Here is a 22,171-nt window from a genome sequence, read left to right as displayed (position 1 = left end):
GAGGATAGTATTAGCTGGGCACAGTGGTACATGCCTGTAGTTCCAGCAGCTTGGGAGACTGAGGCAGGAGAAAATCTCGAGTTCAAAGCCAGCCTCTTCCAAGGCGAGGTGCTAAGCAACTCAATGAGATCCTGTCTCCAAATAAAATAAAAAATGCAGGGGGCGGGTGCTGGGGATGCGTCTCAGTGGTTGAGTGCCCCTGAGTTCAATCCCTGGTAACCACCCCCACCAAAAAAGAAAAGAGACTAATGACTGAGAAATTGATGTACAGTTCTTTAATAAATAGTGATATTTAGCATCTTTCATGTGTATCTTAGTCATTTGTATGCGATGTTTGCAGGAATTGCATTCAAGTCCTTTGCCCATTTTTAATTATTATTTTTGTTGTTGAATTGTCGGAGTCACTGATATTTTTTGAATATTTACCCATTTCAGATATATGGTTTGAAATTATGTGTTCCTCTTCTGTGGATTGCTTTTTTACTCTGCTGACTGTGTACATTGATACACAGAAGTTTCTAATTTTTTAAAAATATATTTTTATTGTTGTGTATGGACAGAATACCTCTTTTATTTTTATGCGGTACTAAGGATTGAACCCAGTGCCCACCTGTGCTAGGCCAATGCTCTGCCACTGAGCTTCAGCTGCAACCCCAAGTTTCTAATTTTGAAGTAATCCATTTCATCTATGTTTTCTCTTGTTACCTGTGCATCTGGACTCAAACAAGAAATACTCCCCATTCCAATTCCATGAAGCTTTCCCCCTATGTTTTCTTCTATATTAAGGACTTTTAAGAAAAATTTTAAATGCTCGCTGATATTTACATTTTTTCCTATTCTTTAGCAACATGTTTTAAATATTTTTTCTAATATTTAATATTTTTTCTATTCATTTAATGGTTTTATTCATTCTGTTGTCATTTTATTTCATGTGATGTTTTATATAGATGTATACTGCTTGCTTTTTGTTAGGTCATCTTTGAATGAAGCCAGTTCTTTAAGAATCGGCTTTTCCCCTTAGGTTGGGTTAAGAAGGACTTTATGATGCAAGGTTATGTGTACCTGAGAGTGAAGGAGTTATTTTAGCCTTTTAGTTATCTCCAGACATATCTCCAGACAAAAGAAAATGTAAGTGCAAGGTTTTTTGTAATTGAGACTCTCTCTGTCTTCCATTTATATCGGTAATAGACTGCTTCCTGAAAATTGGGTTTGTTTCCTCACTGAATCCCCTTCCGCTGACAGCTTGCTGATCCCCCATGCTGTACCAAATGAGAGTGTACCATCTTGTTTGGACAACTCTGCTCTGATGCACGTACCTGCTGACGTCTCTGTGGACTCCTTCACTGGGTTTTTCCTTTTGTCCTGCTTCAGTTTCAAACACTCTTTTCTAGTTGGTGGAGGATGGAATTTGGCTTTATGTTTCCCATTATCCTTGATGGTAGGGTGATTTCCTAGAGAAAAATGAGACAGGACCTTACAATGGGAGGTCCAAGTGACCTCAATTTTCTATCCCTTTTCTTTTTTGAGCAGTTTGACAACCTCTCAGTTGCCTACAATCCAGAACAGAGGACCGGGGAAGCAAGAACTCTGTGGAAGTTATAGAGCAGAGTGCTAATGTAGTGGTCTCCGACTGTCACTTACTAGCCATGTGTCCCTGGGAAAGAAAAATTTAACTCTTTGGTGTCTGAGTTTTCTTCAGTTGTAAAATGGTAGTAATAGTTGTAGCCAAGGTTTTATTGAGTGACCACCTTACGACAGGGGATGTTCCAAGAGTGTTACACATACTAACTCATTTAGCTTCCATCTATACCATCCTCGTTTTTCAGATGAGGAAACTGAGGCAAACAGTTGTTAAATAAATAACAGAGCTGGTAGTCAAACCTAGGCCATCTATTGCCAGAGCCTGTGTTTATCCACTATGGCATAATCCTTCTTGAGGTCACTACCTTGCGGAGCTTTCCAGAGGGTTAAAACAGTCATGTACCTCAAGCACTAAGAACAGTGCACATGTTCACTATGAAAATGCTCTTTTTCCTCCCTACTCTCCTCTTCCTCTTTCTCATCTTTCTTTCCCTTCTTCTTTCTGTATAGATCCCTACTAGTGATGAGATAGAAGAGGATAATGATTTGACATTATTTTGTTTGACAAATTGAAAATGTTCAAAGTAATCCCAAACATGTGAAAACGGTTCTTGCTTTTGACAAAAGAGTTCAACATGCTGGCCGTTTTTGGGGGGAAAATAAAGTATAAAATGAAATGAAACGCTGTCTTTGGGTCTTTAGGTTGGGTTTTAAAATATCTTGGGGAGCCTAAGGAAGAGTTTAAAGAGAAGACTCTATCAGTGATGATATCTGGAAGTGCCCACTAACATTCTCTGAGGGCCTGGAGTTTTGATCCCTGTAAGCCATTTTGTGAGTGAAAGAAGGAAGATACAAAGTGGTCCCAGTGGTTTTCTGGAATAGTAAGTACTGTCTGCTTCTGCATCTCTGGGTCCAAAATATGAGAAGTGGTCATCAGGTAGGAATTCAGTGGCTACCCTTCATGTTTTCTCCATGTGTTTGCTTCTCTCTCCCTCAGCAAACCTTTTCTTAGGGAAGATGGCACAAGTTGGAAAGTGGACTTGTTGGCTTGCTTTTATGTAAACTTAACTTTCAACTCTAAAAGAGAGGAAAGGAGAGAAAGAGGTGGAGAGAGAAAGAGACAGAGACCCTCTAGTCTCTGAACCCTAATTCCATATTTCCTGCTGGAGAATCTGATTAATTTAGCTTTGGTTAAGTGTCCACGTGGGCACCATCAACAATGGCCAGGTGGTGGGTGAACTACCTGCTGAGGATGAAAAACCTGTCAGAAGGGCAACTAGGACAGAGGAGGAGGTGGTTGGTGGAGAGAGTGACTGGTGCTCCTCAAGTCACTCAATTTCCTTGTCAGATCCCAGTTCTGGCTCTTGGGAGACTGGTGTGGCCATGCAGTCTGCATTCAAGATGCTCAGAGGCTGAGACTGGGACACCAGCCTCTAGAGTCCCACCTCCAGTTTCCAAGCCAGTCTCCAAGTCTGCTCTCCTGCTGCCCTGGATTCCTAGCGTTGAGCTCTGCGTGCTTCCAGTCCAGTGTGGACCATTTCCTTGGCAGTTGGCTCCTCCTTTTGGGTGCTATGCCTCCTCCAAATGGGCTTGTCTGGCATGTCAGTTTTGTTCTCTCTCTACCAACTGACTTCTCTGAATGCCTTTCCATAGCAGCAGGGGACTCTCTATTGCACTTCAGCTGAAGTCACTCAGAAATCCTGTTCTAGAAGCAGAGGAGGGGCAATTACCCTCTCTGTCACTTGGATCCATTCCTTTCAAATCATCCCAATCTAGTTTATTATTTATTTATTTATTTATTAGTTGTACAAGAACACAATACCTTTATCTTATTATTTTTATGTGGCGCTGAGGATCGAACCTCACATGTGCCAGCCAAGTACTCTACCACTGAGCTAAAACCCCAATGCCCCCCACCCCAATCTATTTAAAAAAGGGAACCACAAAACTCAACCCTAGGAAGTTCTCCAAGGAAAGTTCAAAGATGGGCTGTTGTTTAGAGATCAATGAACACGAGATGGAATTTAAATATTAAGAAGAAAGCTCTTGCCTTTAGGTAAAGCTGACATTTGCATAATAATGAGAGTGACTAGCCAGATGGAATTGAGGATCTGACTGGAATCTCAAATCCTGGTGAAGGAAGATTCATTTAGTTTACCTGAAATGGCAATGGGAAATATGCTAATCAGGGGCTGGCTGCTGTCAATCATGTTCAACAGATTCTGAGACAAAGAAGGAGAGAGAGTTCACAAATAGGAGGTGATACAACTTGACATTAAATTTAATTTGGTTTGTTTTCCCATCAGCCCCCGACAGATGTGCACTTGTGGAAGACTTCAAAGTGGGCAGGACAGGATGGGCCCTTCTGTCGGAGCCAATTGACAATGTCACCAGCAGTGCCTGGCACTGTCATTACTCTTCCTGTGTGAGAAGCAACAGGACGGAAGGAAAGAAACTCAGTGTATGGCCTGAGTCATCATTGGAATATCATGGGAGTATCTTTAAAGAAAAGTATAAAGAGAAGGAAATAAGGGCTACAAATACTTTTGTGTCTCGATAATTAAAAACAGGGAAGAGTTAGCCTATGAGTGATAGAATCAATGATTTAGAAGACACTTTCCCTGAGTTCCCTGACAGAGGTAAGCCTGTGTGAGCTGGACTCAGATTTGAACCCGAATTCTCTTACATTGAGGCAACAGAAACTCTTCTGCAGGAAGATGGAGCGAAGCTGAGGCGGGTAAAATTCCAAGATCTCCTCCCCCTGGCGTTAAGCCTTCTTTCAAAGGAACCCATGACTTTCTTTTAATAGAATCATTCCCAGGTTACATCACATGGCGAGGGAGAGGGGGTTTTGCAGATGTAATTAAGGTCCCTGTCAGTTGTCTTTGAGTTGACCATAAGAGCAATTCCTGTGGGTAGACTTGACTTAGATGGGTGAGGTCTTAGGTCTCTCTGGGGTCAGAGACTCCGAGGGCAGAGGTGCGCTCTCTCTGTTGCTCGCTTCAAAGAAGGAAGCCGCTGTGCGTTCTGCAGCCACAAGTGAATGACTTTGGCCAACAACCCAAGAACCCTTGGAAGCAGGTTCTTCCCTCGTTGAACTCTTATATGAGACCACAGGCCCGGCAACTTCTCGCGTTCAGCCTTGTGAGGCCCTGATCAGAGAGCATAGCTGAACCATGCTTGGACTTTTGGCCGTGGAAACTGCGATAATAGATGGATGTTATTTAAAGCCACTGGAGTCCGTGGTAAATTTGTTATGTAGCAATAAGAGACCGATCCAAAAGGTATTCTTGAAAAAGTGAATCAGAGCAATTCCACATGCATTAGCTTTTCTGCTGAGGGGCAGGGCAATGCAGATGGGTAGGGCTGGTCTCATGCGCACATTTCTACAGCTGGCCAGATGTCCCTGGGTTCTTATCTGTTTAGGAAGACCTCTGTAGGGTTGGATGGCTAGTATGGCCTAATATCTGATCTCCAAACTACCACCTGTTTATCCAGGCTTCTTTATCTTTTCAATGAAACTAAAGAGACAATGTGACTCATCCAAGACCATACTTTTAAGGAAAAGGGTTGCATCCATCTTTTCCTCCTAAAGCACTCTGCCTCTTGGGACTCAAGTTTTTAAAAATTTTTAAAAAATTTGTTCTTCTTAGTTATATGTGACAGTGGAATGCATTTTGACATATCATACATGGAGTATAATGTCCCATTTTTTGGTTGTACATAATTCGGAGCTTCAGTGGTCGCAGATTCATAAAAACATAGAAAAGTTATGTCTGATTTGTTCTACTGTCTTTCCTATTCCTATTCCTCCTCCCTTCCCTTCATTCCCCTTTATCTAATCCAGTGAACTTCTATTCTTGCCTCCCCTGGCTTATTGTGAGTTAGCATATCTGCATATCAGAATATTCAGCCTTTGGTTTTTTGGGTTTGCCTTATTTCACTTAGCATGATAAGCTTCGGTTCCATCCATTTACCAGCAAATGCCATAGTTTCATTCTTCTTTATGGCTGAGTAATATTCCAATTGCACCAATTTGCAAACCCACCAGCAATGTACGAGTGTACCTTTTTCCCCACATCCTCACCAACACCTATTGTTGCTTGTATTCTTGATAATAGCCATTCTAATTGGGGTGAGATGAAATATTAGGGTAGTTTTGATTCACATTTCTTTTTTTTTTCCATTCAATCAACATTTTATTCTTTTCTTTTCTTTTTTAATTAAAAATCATAAACTTACATAGGGCAATGTTGTTTGATTCATTCTGTTATTTTTTTCCCTTCCCCCCTCCCACCCCTCTTTTCCCTCTATACAGTCCTTCCTTCCTCCATTCTTACCACTCTCCTTAACCCTAACCCTAACCCTAAACCTAACCCTAACCCTAACACTTACCCCTCCTACCCCCCCCCCTTATATGTCCTCATCCGCTTATCAGCGAGATCATTCGTCCTTTAGTTTTTTGAGATTGGCTTATCTCAGCTGTTGAACATTTTTTCATGTATTTGTTGACTGACTGTATATCTTCTGTGAAGTGTTAATTCAGTTCCTTTGTCCATTTATTGATTGGGTACTTTGTTTTTTTGGTGTTAATTTTGAATTCTTTATATATCCTGGAGATTAATGCTGTAACTGAGATGCAGGTGGCACAGATTTTCTCCCATTCTGTAGGCTCTCTTCATGTTCTTGATTGTTTCCTTTGTTCAGAAGAAGGTTTTTAGTTTGAATCCATCCTATTTATTGATTCTTAATTTTAATTCTTATGCTTTAGGAGTCTTAGTGAGGAAGTCAGATCCTGAGTCAAGATGGTGAACATTGGGCCTACTTTTTTTCTATAAAGTACAGGGTCTTTGGTCTAGTGCATAAGTCTTTGATCCACTTTGAGTTGAGTTTCATGCAGGGCAAGAGATAGGGGCTTAATTTCATTTTGTTACATGTAGATTTCCAATTTTCCCAGCACCGTTTATTGAATAGGTTAACTTTTCTCCAGTGAATGTTTATGGTGCCTTTGTCTAGTATGAGATAACTTTATTTATGTGGGTTTGTCTCTGTGTCTTCTATTCCATACCATTGGTCTTCATGTCTGTTTTGGTGCCAAACCATGCCGTTTTTGTTACTATGGCTCTGTAGTATAGTTTAAAGACTTATATTGTGATGCCTCCTGCTTCACTCTTCTTGCCTTGGATATTCTGGATCTCTTATTTTTCCAAAAGTATTTCATGAATGCTTTTTCTAGTTCTATGAAGAATGTCATTGGAATTTTAATAGGAATTACATTGAATCTGTATTACACTTTTGATTGTATGGCCATTTTGACAATATTAATTCTGTCTATCCAAGGACAAGAGAGAATTTTTCATCTTCTAAGGTCTTCTTCAATTTCTTTCTTGAATGTTCTGTAGTTTTCATTATAGTGTCTTTCACCTCTTTTGTTAGATTGATGCCCACATTTTTTTTTTTGAGGCTATTGTGAATGGGGTAGTTTTATTAATTTCTCTTGCAGTGGATTCATTGCTTATGTATAGAAATGCATTTGATTTATGGGTATTGATTTTATATCCTGCTACTTCACTGAATTCATTTATGATTTCTAGAAGTTTTCTGGTGAAATATTCTGGATCCAAAAAATTCATGTTGTTGGCAAATAGTGGTAGTTTGAGTTCTTCTTTTCCTATTCGTATCCCTTTTATTTCTTTCATCTGAGATTGCTCTGGCTAGAGTTTCAAGGACAATGTTGAATAGAAGTGGTGAAAGAGGACATCCCTGTCATGTTCTAGTTTTTAGAGGGAATGCTTTCAATTTTTCTCCCTTTAGAATGATGTTAGCCTTAAGTTTAGCATAGGTAGATTTTTAATGTTGAGGTATGTTCCTGCTATCTCTAATTTTTCTTGTGTTTTCAACATGAAGGGGTGCTGTATTTTATCAAATCTTTTTCTGCATCTATTGAGATGATCACATGATCCTTGTGTTTAAGTCTATAGATGATGAATGATGTTTGTTGATTTTGAATGTATGTTGAACTACACTTGCAACCCTGGGATGAACCCTGCTTGATGTAGGTGCACTCTTTTAAATATGTTTCTGGATGTGATTTGTCAGAATTTTATTGAGAATTTTTGTGTCTATGTTCATCAGGGGTTTTGATCTGAAGTTTTCTTTCTTTGATATGTCTTTTTCTGGTTTTGGTGATATTATTAGCCTTATAGAATGAGTTTAAAAGGGTTTCCTCCTTTTCTATTTCATGGAATAATTTGAGGTGGATTGGTGTTAATTCTTCTTTGAATGTCTTGTAGAACTTGTCTGAGAATATATCTGGTCCTGGGCTTTTTTTTGATGGGTAGGTTTTTGATGGCATCTTCAATTTCATTGCTTAAAATTGATATGTCTAAATGTTCTATGTCCTCCTAATTCAATTTGGGTAGGTCATGTGTCTCTAGAAATTTGTTGATGTCTTCAAGATTTTCTATTTTATTAGAGTATAAATTTTCAAAATATGTTCTCATTGTATTTCAGTACAATGTTGTGATACTTCCTTTTTCACTGAATTTTAGTAATATGGGTTTTCTCTCTTTTTCTCTTCATTAGTGTGACTACGGGTTTATCAATTTTATTCATTTTTTTCAAAGAAAAAATTTCTTTTTTTCAAATTTTGGACGTTTTTTGGTTTGTTTCATTGATTTCAGCTCTCATTTTAATTATTTCCTGTCTTCTACTGCTTTTGGTGTTAATTTGTTCTTTTTCTAGGATTTGAGATATGATATAGGTCATTTATTTGTTGACTTTTTATTCTTTTTCTAAAACTCATTTTTATTGTAAACAAATGGGATACATCTTGTTTCTCTGTACATGAAGTAGAGGCATATCATTTGTGTAATCATACATTTACCTAGGGTAATAGTTTTTGATTCAGTCTGTTATTTTTTTCTTCTCCCCACCCATCCCACCCCTCTTATCCTTCTATACAGTCCCTCCTTCCTACATTCTTGCCCCCCTCCAACCCCCATTATGTGTCTTCATCTGCTTATCAGCGAGATCATTTGTCCTTTGGTTTTTTGAGATTGGCTTATCTTGCTTAGCATGATATTCTCCAATTTCATCCATTTGCCTGCAAATGCCATAATTTTATTATTTTTTATGGCTGAGTAATATTCTATTTTATATATATATGCGCCACTGTTTCTTTATCCATTCATCAATTGAAGGGCATCTAGGTTGGTTCCACAACCTGGCTATTGTGAATTGAGCAGCTATGAACATTGATGTGGCTATATCTCTGTAGTATGCTGATTTTAAGTCCTTTGGGTATAGGCCAAGGAGTGGGATAGCTGGGTCAAATGGTGGGTCCATTCCAAATTTTCTAAGGAATCTCCACACTCCTTTCCAGAGTGGCTGCACTAATTTGCAGCCCCACCAGCAATGTATGAGTGTACCTTTTTCTCCACATCCTCGCCAACAACTATTTTTGCTAGTATTCTTGATAATCGCCATTCTAATTGGGGTGAGATGGACTCTTAGGGTAGTTTTTGATTTGCATTTCTCTTATTACTAAAGATGTGAACATTTTTTCATATATCTGTTGATTGCTTGTAGATCTTCTTCTGTGAAGTGTCTGTTCATATCCTTATCCCATTTGTTGATTGGGTTATTTGTTTTCTTGGTGTAGAGTTTTTTGAGTTCTTTATAAATTCTAGAAATTAGTGCTCTATCTGAAGTATGAGTGCCAAAGATTTTCTCCCACTCTGTAAGTTCTCTCTTTGCATTGCTGATAGTTTCCTTTGCTGAGAGAAAGCTATTTAGTTTGAATCTATCCCAGTTATTGATTCTTGCTTTTATTTCTTGTGCAATGGGAGTCCTGTTAAGGAAGTCTGATCCTAAGCCAATATGAAGAAGATTTGGACCTACTTTTTCTTCTATAAGATGCAGGGTCTCTGGTCTGATTCCGAGGTCCTTGATCCATTTTGAGTTGATTTTTGTGCAGGGTGAGAGATAGGGGTTTAGTTTCATTCTGTTGCATATGGATTTCCAGTTTTCCCAGCATTATTTGTTGAAGAGGCTATCTTTTTTCCATTGCATATTTTTGGCACCTTTGTCTAGTATGAGAAAATTGCATTTGTTTGTGTTTGTGTCCATGTCCTCTATTCTGTACCATGGATCTACCTGTCTATTTTGGTGCCAATACCATGCCCTTTTTGTTACTATTGCTTTGTAGTGTAGTTGAAGGTCTGGTATTGCAATACCCCCTGCTTCACTCTTCCTGCTAAGGATTGCTAAGGATATTGGTCAGAAATTTTCTTTCCTCGATGTGTCTCTGTCTGGTTTAGGTATCAGGGTGATATTGGCTTCATAGAATGAGTTTGGGAGGGTTCCTTCCTCTTCTATTTCATGAAATACTTTGAGAAGTATTGGAATGAGCTCTTCTTTAAAAGTTTTGTAGAACTCGGCTGAGAACCCATCTGGTCCTGGACTTTTCTTTGTTGGTAGGCTTTTGATGATTTCTTCTATTTCTTTACTTGAAATTGATCTATTTAAATTGTGTATGTCCTCCTTGTTCAGTTTAGGTAATTCATATGTCTCTAGAAACCTGTTGATGTCTTCGAGATTTTCTATTTTGTTGGAGTATAGATTTTCAAAATAGCTTCTAATTATGTTTTGTATTTCAATCGTGTCTTTTGTGATATTTCCTTGTTCATTCCAAATTTTAGTAATTTAGGTTTTCTCTCTCCTTCTCGACTTTTTATTCTTTTAATGAATGAGGTCAATGCAATGAACTTTCCTCTTAGCGCTGCCTTCACGGTGCCCAAGATTTTGATATGTTGTATGACTATTCTTATTTACCTGTAAGCAATTTTTTTAAATTTCATTCCTGATTTGTTCTGCTCTCCATTCATCATTCAATAGTGTATTATTTAGCTTTCAGGTGATAGAGCATCTTCTATTTTTTATTCTATAATTGATTTTTAATTTCATTCCATTATGAGCTGATATGAAGCAGGGTATTATTTGTTTTTTTTGGTATTTGCTATGAGTTGCTTTATGGCATAAGATATGATCTGTTTTAGAGAAGGATCCATGTGCTGCTGAGAAAAAGGTGTATTCAGTCATTGATGGAGGAAATAATGTATATATGTCTGTTAATTCTAAATTATTGTATTATTTAGTTCTAGAATTTCTTTGTTTAGTTTTTGTTTGGAAGATGTATCCAGTAGTGAGAGAGGTGTGTTAAATTCACCCAGTATTATTGGGCTGTGGTCTATTTGATTTGTGAAGTTGAGAAGGGTTTGTTTGATATATGTAGATGCTTCATTGTTTGAGGCATAAATATTTATGATTGTTATATCTTCTTGATGTATAGTTCTCTTAAGCATATGAATGTCCTTCTTTGTCCCTTCTGATTAACTTTGACTTGAAGTTCACTTTATCTGATATGAGGATGGAGACCCCTGCTTGTTTATGTGATCCATGTGAGTGATATGTTTTTCCCATCCTTTCACCTTCAGTCTGTAGATGTCTTTTCCACAGGTGAGTCTCTTGAAGACAGCATATTGTTGTATCTTGTTTTTTAATCCAATCTACTAGTCTATGCCTTTTGATTGATGAGTTTAGGCCATTAATGTTCAATGTTATATTGAGATATTATTTGTATTCCCGGTCATTTTGGTTTATTTTTGGTATTTAACTTGACTTGGTTTCTGCTTTTATTGACCTTTCCTTTAGTGTAGTTCCTACCTTTGCTTGTTTTTTTTTTTTTCATTTCCTCCTCATAGATCATTTTGATGAGAATGTTCTGTAGTGTAGGCCTTCTTGTTGTGAATTTTTAAAATTTTTATTCATCATGGAAGGTTTTTATTTCATTTTCAAATCTGAAACTTTATTTTGCTGGATATAAAATTCTCGGTTAGCATCCATTTTCTTTCAGAACTTGAAATATATTATTCTAGGACCTCCTAACTTTGAGGGTCTGGGTTGAGAAATCAGTCGACATCTGAATTTGTTTTTCCCTAAATGTAATTTGATATTTTTCCTCTCACAGCCTTTAAGATTTTATCCTTATTCTATGTGTTAGCCATTCTCATCATAATGTGCCTTGGTGTGGCACATTATGTGTGTGGTGTAGTTCTCCTGTAATTTTGTACATTTGGGGTTCTGTAAGCCTCTCGTATTTGATTTTCATTTCATTCTTTAGGTTTGGAAATTTTTCTGATATTATGTCATTGCAAAGACTGTACATTCCTTTGGTTTGTATCTCTGTTCCTTCATTTATCATGATATCTCTTATATTTGGTCTTTTCATGTTATCCCATAATTATTGGAAGTTATGGTTATGGTTTCTTACCATCTTTTCTGCATGGTCAACTCTATTTTCAAGATTATATGTTTTGTCTTCATTGCCTGAGGTTCTGACTTCCAAGTGGTCTAGTCTGTTGATGTTTTTTCTATTGAATTTATAATTTGGTTTGTTGATTCCTTCATTTTGAAGATTTCTGCTTGTTTTCCACAATCTGTAATTCTTTATTGAAGTGATCTTTCACTTACTATATTTTCTGTTTGATTTCACTCCTTATACTCTCCTTTACTTTACAGATCAGTTTACCTTTTCATTCTAAACTTCTCTGACATCTCTTATTCATGTTGTCAGTGGATTCTGTTATTGGAGCATCTTGGTTTGTTTGGGACACTCTATTCCTGTGCTTTTTCATGTTGTTCATGTGTTTTTCCATCTAGCAGTATGGATCTGAGGAAGCACAGATTCTACCCTTGAGACTTATAGTGTTCCTGAAGGTCTCCAGTAGCTCACCTTTAAGGGGGCAGAAAAACATCAACAGCACCCAGTGCAAACAACATATAGCCCCAAACCTACTAGATCCTATTAAGATGGTCACAGTTTTCCCACAGAAATGATGAATTCAATTATGGCCTACACTATATACAGTAAATTTGCTAAAAAGGGTTTACAATTTCAGATGTTGGACAGAGAGAAAACAGAAGTGATTCAGGACATGATGTTCACAAGGGAGGAGGAGAGATGCCATAAGTAAAAATTTATAGGAAGAGTGGAAGAGGAATTAATAGAGGTTGACCTTTAGTGGGAGAAAAGATAGAGGATCCAGAGAAATAGACAAGTGAGAGGAAAAATATATGTAATAAAAAAATAAAAAAATATAAGAATATACAACAAAATTGCAAAATATCATTGATATTTCACAGTCTTCAATAAACTGATGCATGAAAAATACCTGGTTTCAAATATGGTAGAGATGCTAGAGAAGAAAAAAATTATTAAAAATAAGAACAAACAAAACTCAATGGAAAATTGAACAACTGTTTGTGTCTGCATTCATAGGTTACTTAGTCGTGTCTCTGACTCTTCATGTGGTTGCCAGGTCCAGACTGGCCCATGCAGACCGAGTCAGTAGCCCACAGATCTGGGGCATTTCCTGCAAAATACCCCAGGCTCAGCCACATTGTAGTCCCAAGATCTCAATGCTGTTCCAATTTGCAGAGAGACCACCAGGGATGTGCTCACACAGAGGAGCAACCCTGAGAAGCTGCTGCAAAATGGCAGTCACCAGCACTCCCAATAGGAAGACTGTAGGTGCAGCTGACTCTAGGCACATTGGACCTCCAGGTCCCAGTGGGTGTCCCCAGACAGAGGTGGCTGTGCCCTGAGATAGCAGTGGTAGTAGACCAGCTGGCTCCCTGGCTCCCCAGGTGCTGGCCAGTGTCCCAAGATGGAGGTGGTCATGTGCAACCAAACCTGCAGGCACTCTGGCAATGGATTGCTGAGTGGCGGCAGCAGTGATAGCGGCGGCAGATCATTAGCACTAGGCAGCCAGTCATCGGCAGCAGCATCCAGAGAACTGGTGGATAGCAGCACTGCTGGTGGCAGAGGGTCCCAGAGAAGAGACCTCCACGCGATGGTAGCAGCTGCGTCAGTGACCTGCAATATTGTTTACAAGGGAAATGAATTAGGGAAGACTTCTTGTAGAAAACAACTTTCATTTTAAAATTTTTTCATATTTTTTTTATTGGGCCTTATAGTTGTATATAATGATGGGATTTGTTGTTACATATTTGTACCTGCACACAATATACCAACATAATGTGGTCAACACCATCCCCTAGTACTTCCCTTTTCCCTCCCCTCCCCTCCTCCCTCTCCCTGGTCCCTTTCTTCTCCTTTACTGATCTCCCTTTGATTTTCATGGGACACCCCTCATTCCCCTACTACTTTTCCTTTTTCCTCTCTAATTTCCATGTAGGAGAGAAAACATATGACCCTTGATCCTTTGAGTTTGGCTTATTTCACTTAATGTAATGGTCTCAAGTGCTATCCATCTTCCTGCAAATTTCACAATTTCCATTTGTTCTTATGGCTAAATAAAACTCCATTGTGTGTATATATATCACATTAGAAAACAACTTTTAAATCAATCATGAAGCTCTTGCAAGATACCTGATGGGCAAACACATGGGCAAATTCCAATCAGAGGTATTATCAATGATTGAAGACTCAGAGGTGGAAAGAGAATGATGGGTTGGGTGGATGATGGTGTTCTATAGTCCTTCTATCACATTTCCCTTCTTTCCTCTGAAGAAATCAACAGTCTGTTTCTTTCATCTTGGAGCTTGATAGACCTTCCTAGATTTTAGTGTGGCAAAGTCAGGGTGAGCACCAAGTGGCTAGAGGGTAGAAAGGGAAGGAGGAAGGTTAAGGAGGAGTTCTTGGATGCTTGCAGTTGGTGGATTGTGTGTGGGATGAAGGGCACATTGGTGGCAAAGTAGACCAGAGCTTCCTGAATCTCCTGCATCCCCTGCATCCCAGAATTGTTTATGATGGTGTACTCCCCAGAGAGGACTCCACTTGTGTGCCCTTCCTCTACCATCAACAAAGCTCTGGCTTTTCACTAAGATGGCACCAAAAGCTAAGAAGGAAGCTCCTGCCCCTCCCAAAGCTGAAGCAAAAGCAAAAGCTTTGAAGGCCAAGAAGTCAGTGCTGAAGGGTGTCCACAGTCATAAAAAGAAGGAGATCCACACATCACTTACCTTCTGGTGACCCAAGACTTTCTGGCTCCAGAGGCAGCCCAAATATCCTCAGAAGATCCCCCCGCAGGAGAAACAAGCTTGACCACTAGGCCATCATCAAGTTCCCCTGACCACTGAGTCAGCCATGAAGAAGATTGAAGACAACAACACACTTGTGTTCACTGTGGATGTCAAGGCCAACAAACACCAGAACAAATGAGCTGTAAGGAAGCTCTATGACATTGATGTGGCCAAGGTTAACACCCTGATGAAGCCTGATGGAGAGAAGAAGGCGTACGTTCGACTGGCTCCTGATTATGATGCTTTGGATGTTGTCAACAAAATTGGGATCATCTAAACAGAGTCCAGCTGTCTGATTCTAAATATACACTTTTTTTTTTTCCAACCTAAAAAACCAAAACAAAACAAAAACAAAACAAAAAAAAGCTCTGGGGTCAGTTTGGAGAGTGGGTGTTAAAATTGCATGAAAATGTTGAATGTGGCCGTGTTTGGCTTCCTCATAAACTGAAATACATTCTCAAGTGGATGGAAAAGATGGAAGCTCCCTTTTCCCCTGGAACCAGTTCTATGATGAGTCTCCATGCTGGACCTCACTGGTGAACTGGCCAGTGCACCACAAATCCAAGACATTGTTCAGCTTGGTGCTTACTGAGGCCGATGGTGGTGCTTGTTTTGTTTGTTGAATATTATCTGGTATTTGCTTAAGAACTATACCTGGGATACTTGCAATTTGGAAATAACATACAGGACTCAAAGCATTGAGGTTTGAATGTCTAACCTGATGCAGAGGGGGCCTATAGCAGTACCCCACCCGCAAACTCAGGTGTTTTGTTTTCATACAGGGTTGGGTTTCAACCTGGTCCCTCAGTTCACTTGTTGCAATTTGTGACTTGTATGTTTATTGCCAGTCTTCTCTTGTCTCTAAGTTGCTTAGGCTGGGCTTGTGTGTCTGGTCTTGCACAGGGTCAGTGTGTGGATGTTGAATGAATGAGTGGATTTCAATGACACTCTTCTAGTGTTTGTACACTTCCGCTACGTGTGAGGTTGCTGGCTTCTGTTCACAGTGTTCCAGACAGGAATAAGGGGTTCTGAGTGTTTGTGATGATGTGCCTCTTCTCACTGGGGGTGGCTGCCATTTTTTTCTCTTTCTACCTTCTGCACTTTCCATGCTTTCACAGAAGTTTTATTGTCCTTCTCCGTCTCTTGCTTCCTGAGTGGCCATGCTGTTGGTAAGCTAGAGGCTGGCAATTACTTAATATCACACACCTGTTTGGTCTCTTTGGCAGGAGGCACAGGGTGGCTGGAGGTTCATCGAGGGGAGAGAAGGACTCCCAGAAGCTGCAGTGGTGCAGCTGTGGATCTGGGCAGGAGTAAGATGGGATGCCCACCTCTGATCCTTCAATTCCTGTTGAGTGCTGGGGAGCTCTTAAGAAGGAGCACCATGACTTTCATGTTGCTCAGATTGGACAATTTGTCACATCTGTCAGCAAAAAAAGACACCATCCCCCTCATCCCTGGATGACTGTGATGTCCTTTGTGGGACTCAGACGTGACTCAGTGAATGTAGCCACACCTTAAATAACATATTCCTGGTCCAAATATGGTTGGGTCCACCTTAGTCATCTGTGGATTGTAACCTAAAATACCTCTCCCACAGGACATCAAAGACATGCCGGGTCTTGCCACAAGTCTGGATAGAACAGAATAGTACGTTGGTGGTCCCCAGACCCAGTCCACTGGGGGAGCAGGCACCTCAGGCCTAGGGCTTCACACTGCAGAGCTTTTTGATAAATGTGAGACATGGTACCTGCTTGGAGGTTGTGCCGGAGGGTATGACTGTGTCTCTCTTTGCATACCAATTGTGCTGGATGGAGGTGCTGCCCCAGTGATGTGTGGATGGCCCCAGGGGCCATTTTTCTTCTCTGTAGTCTAATGTCACTTGTCATTTATAATTAAACTATCATTCATGACGAACAAAGTCATTCTGACCTGCGTGAGACGGTTGGAGGAGTGCTCTTCCCCACAACCACCAAACGGGCACTGGGCCGCCTGTCATCGTCGTTGTCATTGTCTTCCTGTGGTGACGATCATTATTAATAATGATGATCATGATCATTAGGCTAGGAAGAAAATAATGATGAAATGGCTCTAATTAGGCCTTATAAATACAACACGTTCTTATCATTACGTTGTCTAGTATTAATTATAGTCATTATCATCACTTTAACAATATGAACTTCTGCTTGAGCTTGTCTTCAATATGATCAAAGCATTTAAAGACAGGCTCTGGTTAGCTTTCATGACAATCCGTTCAGGGGACAGGAAGGTCCTGTGTTTTGGAGTACACATGGACTGAAAGGGATGTAACACAGAACTCTGGAAAATCGAAGCAAAAGGCAATGAAATCAATAGCGGGTGGATCAATAGCAAGGAGATATGTTTGATGTGGCACAAAGTCTTAAAATGAAAAAACGAGTTCTCAAAGTTTGATTATCTCATTTTCACTTTGCAGTTTTGCCCCTGCCGTTTCCTAGCTGTGTGACCTTGAGAAATTTGCTCTGCCTATCTGAGCCCAGTGACTAACAGTGCTCGATTTTCCCATCGTAATTAGAGCTGTACACATTTTCCTCTCTCACCCCGGCCGCCTTTGAAGTTAATGAAATAACTCAGTGTAGCCTGTGATAATGTCTCAGGCTGTGAACTCTTGGAAGGAACCAAGTGAGCATTTACTCCGGTCCGTGGCACAGAGCTTGGCACTGATTGGTTTGTACTTAGTAAATGTCGGATCAAAGATTAAAGCCATAAAAGGAAATTGCTTTATATAATTTATAAGTCACATATAATTTATAGCTAGGAGGGGTTTTTAAGTAGAATCATTAATTTCTGATACATAAATATGTTTCTAAGTTGCCTCAAGTCAGACCTGATCTGCCGTTCGCCTCTGTCTCCACTCCTGGGTTCTGTCTCCTCCACTTCCCTCAACCCTGCAGCCCTGGACAGGGACCCAGGGAGGCAGCTCGTGTGGGAGGAGGAAGTCTCTGGATGGAAACATGGACACACCTGTGATGACGGCGGCCATTGATCCTGCATCCTGTCAACCCTGGGGCTGTGCTTCTGTCCCTCACCTCCGCCTGCTGTGACAGCAGCTCTCCCTTTAGGAACTTCCTGCCCACATCTAGGCCAGGCCATCCCGGGCCCCGGGGCCACTCTTTCATCGGACTCTTCCCAGATACCAACATCCTATGCTGTGACTTGCACCTGGACTCTGGGGTTCTCTATTTGAGGAATCCCAAAGTTGGTTCAACATGGCGTGGTCTTTTAGATACTCCAATGTCCCCCGTTCTGTGTGATGTATACTCTCATTTTCATCTAAGAGTGATTTACTGACAAAAATAAGCTCAAGTTTTTTTCTCTATTATTAGAAATTCCTTGTTAGTAGAGAATAAATCAATGAATACTTAGTTGTCTTTTAAAAACACGGATCATGAAGACTTACACTAAACTGCCTTCTAATGCTCCGGTGTCATTTGCTCTTATCAAGACCAGCAACTTCCTAGTGTTTTTACATCTGAAGGACATTTCCAGGCTTAGCTATAAGTCTTCCTGAACAGTTATGTATGCTTTTACTTTGCCCTTCAACAGGGCTCCCAGAGGCCATGTGTTTGAGGCAGAAGCAGCCTGGATCCTTTTGGAAGAGAAGCCACTGAGGAGAGTCACTACCACATAAGTCTTTGCCATGAGGGAGAAATCAATCTGTTTATATTAGGTCACTGAGATTTGGGATTGTTTCTTACAACAGCTAGTGTTATCTTTTTTTTTTTTTTTAATTTTTTTGTATTTGTTCTTTTTAGTTATACATGACAGTGAAATGTTTCTTTTTTCTTTTTTGATTACACAGATGGTATGCTTCTGCTTCATGTATAGAGAAACAAGATGTATCCCATTTGTTTAAAATAAAAATAAATTAAAAAAAGTAAAATGTATTTTGACATGTCATACATACTTGGAGTATAACTTCCCATTCTTGTGGTTGTATGTGATGTGGAGTTATACTGGTTGTGTATTCACATATGAACATAGGAAAGTTAGGTTTGATTTATCTACTAGCTTTTCCATTCCTACCCCCCTCCCCCATTCACCCCGTCCAGTCCAGTGAACCTCTACTCCTCCCTACCCCATACCTATTGTGAGTCAGCATCTACATATCAGAGAAAGCACTCGACCTTTGGCTTTTTGGGGATTGGCTTATTTCACTTAGCATGATAGTCTCCAGTTCCATCCATTTAACAGCAAATGCCATGATTTCATTCTTTATGACTGAGTAATATTCCATTGTGTATATGTACCACATTTTCTTCACCCATTCATCTGTTGAAGGGCACCTAGGTTGGTTCCATAGTTTAGCTATTTGAGTTGAGTTGCTATAAACATTGATCTTGCTATGTCACTCTAGTATGCTGATTTTTTAAGTCATTTGGGTATAAACTGAGGAGTGGGAGAGCTGGGTTAGATCCTGGTTCTATTCCAAGTTTTCTGAGGAATCTCCATACTGCTTTCCAGAGTGGTTGCACCAATTTGAAGTCTCACCAGCAATGTATGAGTGTACCTTTTCCCCCACATCCTTGCCAACATTAATTGTTGTTTGTATTCTTGATAACTGCCATTCAGACTGGAGTGAGATGAAATCTTAGAGTAGCTTTGATTTGAATTTCTCTAATTGCTAAGATGTGGAACATTTTTTCATATACTTGATTGATTATATTTCTTTGAAGTGTCTGTTCAGTTCCTTTGTCTGTTTATTGATTGGGTTATTTGTTTATTTTGGTATTGTTTTTTGAGTTCTTTATATATCCTGGAGATTAATGCTCTACCTGAGGTGCAGATGGCAAAGATTTTTTCCCATTCTGTAGACTCTCTCTTCATGTTCTTGATTGTTTCCTTTGTTGTGAAGAAGATTTTATTTTGAATTCATCCCATTTATTGATTCTTGATTTTACTTCTTGCACTTTAGGAGTCTTGTTGAGGAATTCGGTTCCTAGACTGACATGATGGAGATTTAGACCTATTTTTTCTTGTAGTAGGTGCAGGGTCTCTGGTCTAATGCCTAGGTCCTTGATTCACTTTGAGTTTTGTGCAGGGAGAGAAATAGGAGTCTAATTTCATTTTATTACACATGGTTTTCCAGTTTTCCCAGCACCATTTGTTGAAGAGGCTATCTTTTCTCCAATGTATGTTTATGGTGCCTTTGTCTAGTATGAGGTAACTGTCTTTATGTGGGTCTGTCTCTGTGTCTTCTATACCATTGGTCTTCATGTCTTTTTTTTTTTTTTTTTTTTCTTTACTATTGCTCTGTAGTATAGTTTAAGGTCTGGTATTCTCCTGCTTCAATTTTCTCACCAAGTATTGCTTTGGCTATTCTGGGCCTCTTATTTTTCCAAATGAATTTCATGACTGCTCTTTCTATTTCTATGAAGAACATCATCATTAACATAATAGGAATTGCATTGGATCTGTATAGCACCTTTGGTAGTATGGCCATTTTGACAATATTAATTCTGCCTATCCCAGAAAATGGGAGATCTTTCCATCTTCTAAGGTGTTCTTCAATTTCATTCTTCAGTGTTCTGTATGTTTTTATTGTAGAGGTCTCTCACCTCTTCTGTTAGATTGATTTCCAAATATTTCATTTTCTTTGAGGCTATTGTGAGTGGGATGGCTTTCCTAATTTCTCTTTTATTTGATTCCTCACTGATGTATAGGGATACAATTGATTTATGGGTATTAATTTTATATCCTGCTACTTTGTTGTATTCGTTTATGATTTTAAGAAGTTTTCTGGTGGAGTTTTTTGGACCTTCTAAATATAAAATTATGTCATTGGCAAATAGTGATAGTTTGAGTTCTTCTTTTCCTATTTGTATCCCTTTAATTTCTTTGGTCTCTCTAATTGCTCTGGCTAGAGTTTCAAGGATGATGTTGAATAGAAGTGATGAAAGAGGGCATCCCTTTCTTGTTCCAATTTTTAGAGGGAATGCTTTCAGTCTTTCTCCATTAAGAATGATGTTGGCCGTGGGTTTAGCATAGATAGCTTTTACAGCATTGAGGTATATTCCTGCTATCCCTAGTTTTTTCTAGTGTTTTGAAAATGAAGAGGTACTATATTTTGCAAATGCTTTTTTTCCTGGGTCTATTGTGATGATCATATGATTCTTGTCTTTAAGCCTATTGATATGAGGCATTATGTTTATTGATTTCCATATGTTGAACCAATCTTGCATCCCTGGGATGAACCCTACTTGATTGTGGTGCACTTTCTTTTTAATATGTTTTTGTATGTAGTTCACCAGAATTTTATTGAGAATTTTTGTGTCTATGTTCATCAGGGATATTGGTCTGAAGTTTTCTTTCTTTGATATGTCTTTGTCTAGTTTTGGTATCAGAGTGATATTAACTTCATAGAATGAGTTTAGAAGGGTTCCCTCCTTTTCTATTTCATGGAATAATTTGAGGAGGATTGGCATTAGTTCTTCAAATGTCTTGTAGAACTCAGCTGAGAATACATCTGGTCCTGGGCTTTTCTTGATTGGTAGGTTGATGGCATCTTCAATTTCATTGCTTGAAATTGATCTGTATAGTTCAAATGTTCTGTGTTCTCCTGATTCAATTTGGGTAGGTTATGTGTCTCTAAAAATTTGTCAATGTCTTCAAGATTTCTATTTTATTAGAGTATGAATTTTCAAAATAGGTTCTGATTGTCTGTATTTCAGTAGTGCTTGTGGTGATACTTTTTCATTGTGAATTTTAGTAATATGGATTTTCTCTTTCATTAGCATAACTAGAGGTTTATCAATTTTATTTTTTCTAATAACTACCTTTTTGTTTTGTAGATTTTTTTGGGATTGTTTCTTTTGTTTCATTTTAATTGATTTCAGCTCTGATTTTAATTATTTCCTGTCTTCTGCTTTTTGTGTTGATTTTTTTCTTCTTTTTCTAGGACTTTGAGATGTAATGTTAGGTTATTTGTTTGTTGACTTACTATTCTTTTAATGCATGAGCTCAGTGCAGTGAACTTTCCTTTTAGCACTGCCTTAATTGTGGCTCAGAGGTTTTGATATATTGTATCACTCTTCTAATTTACCTGTAAGTATTTTTTTTTAAAATTTCATCCCTGATTTCTTCTACTCTCCATTCATCATTCAATAGTGTATTATTTAGTCTTCAGGTGTTAGAGCAACTTCTATTTTTTTATTCTATAATTGATTTCTAATTTCATTCCATTACGATCTGATGGGATGCAAGGTATTATGTCTTTTTTTTTTTTTGTATTTGCTAAGTGTTGCTTTGTGGCCTATGATATGGTCTATTTTAGCAAATTATCCATGTTCTGGTAAGAAAAAAGTATTCAGTCATTGATGGATGTAATATTCTATAAATGTCTCTTAGGTATAAATTATTAATTGTATTTTTTAGTTCTGTAGCTTCTTTATTTAGTTTTTGTTTGGAAGATCTATCTAGTGGTGAGACAGTTGTATGAAAATCACCCAGG

The 22,171-nt window shown here is 38.9% G+C and overlaps 1 long non-coding RNA gene and 1 pseudogene across 7 annotated transcripts in view; both read left to right on the top strand.

Moving 5' to 3' along the window:
* Positions 1 to 22,171, top strand: part of LOC306645974 — a 778,688-nt gene that overhangs the window by 153,611 nt on the left and 602,906 nt on the right. The window lies entirely within an intron of this gene.
* LOC306647256 (large ribosomal subunit protein uL23-like) lies at positions 14,306 to 15,024 on the top strand (annotated as a pseudogene). The gene has a single exon. The product of its transcript is annotated as a large ribosomal subunit protein uL23-like (transcript).

This window comes from Sciurus vulgaris (assembly GCF_902686455.1).
Source record: "Sciurus vulgaris genome assembly, chromosome: 16".
Lineage (NCBI taxonomy): Eukaryota > Metazoa > Chordata > Mammalia > Rodentia > Sciuridae > Sciurus > Sciurus vulgaris.
The sequence above is the reverse complement of the archived record's forward strand: the minus strand, read 5'-3'. Positions and strand labels throughout refer to the sequence as shown.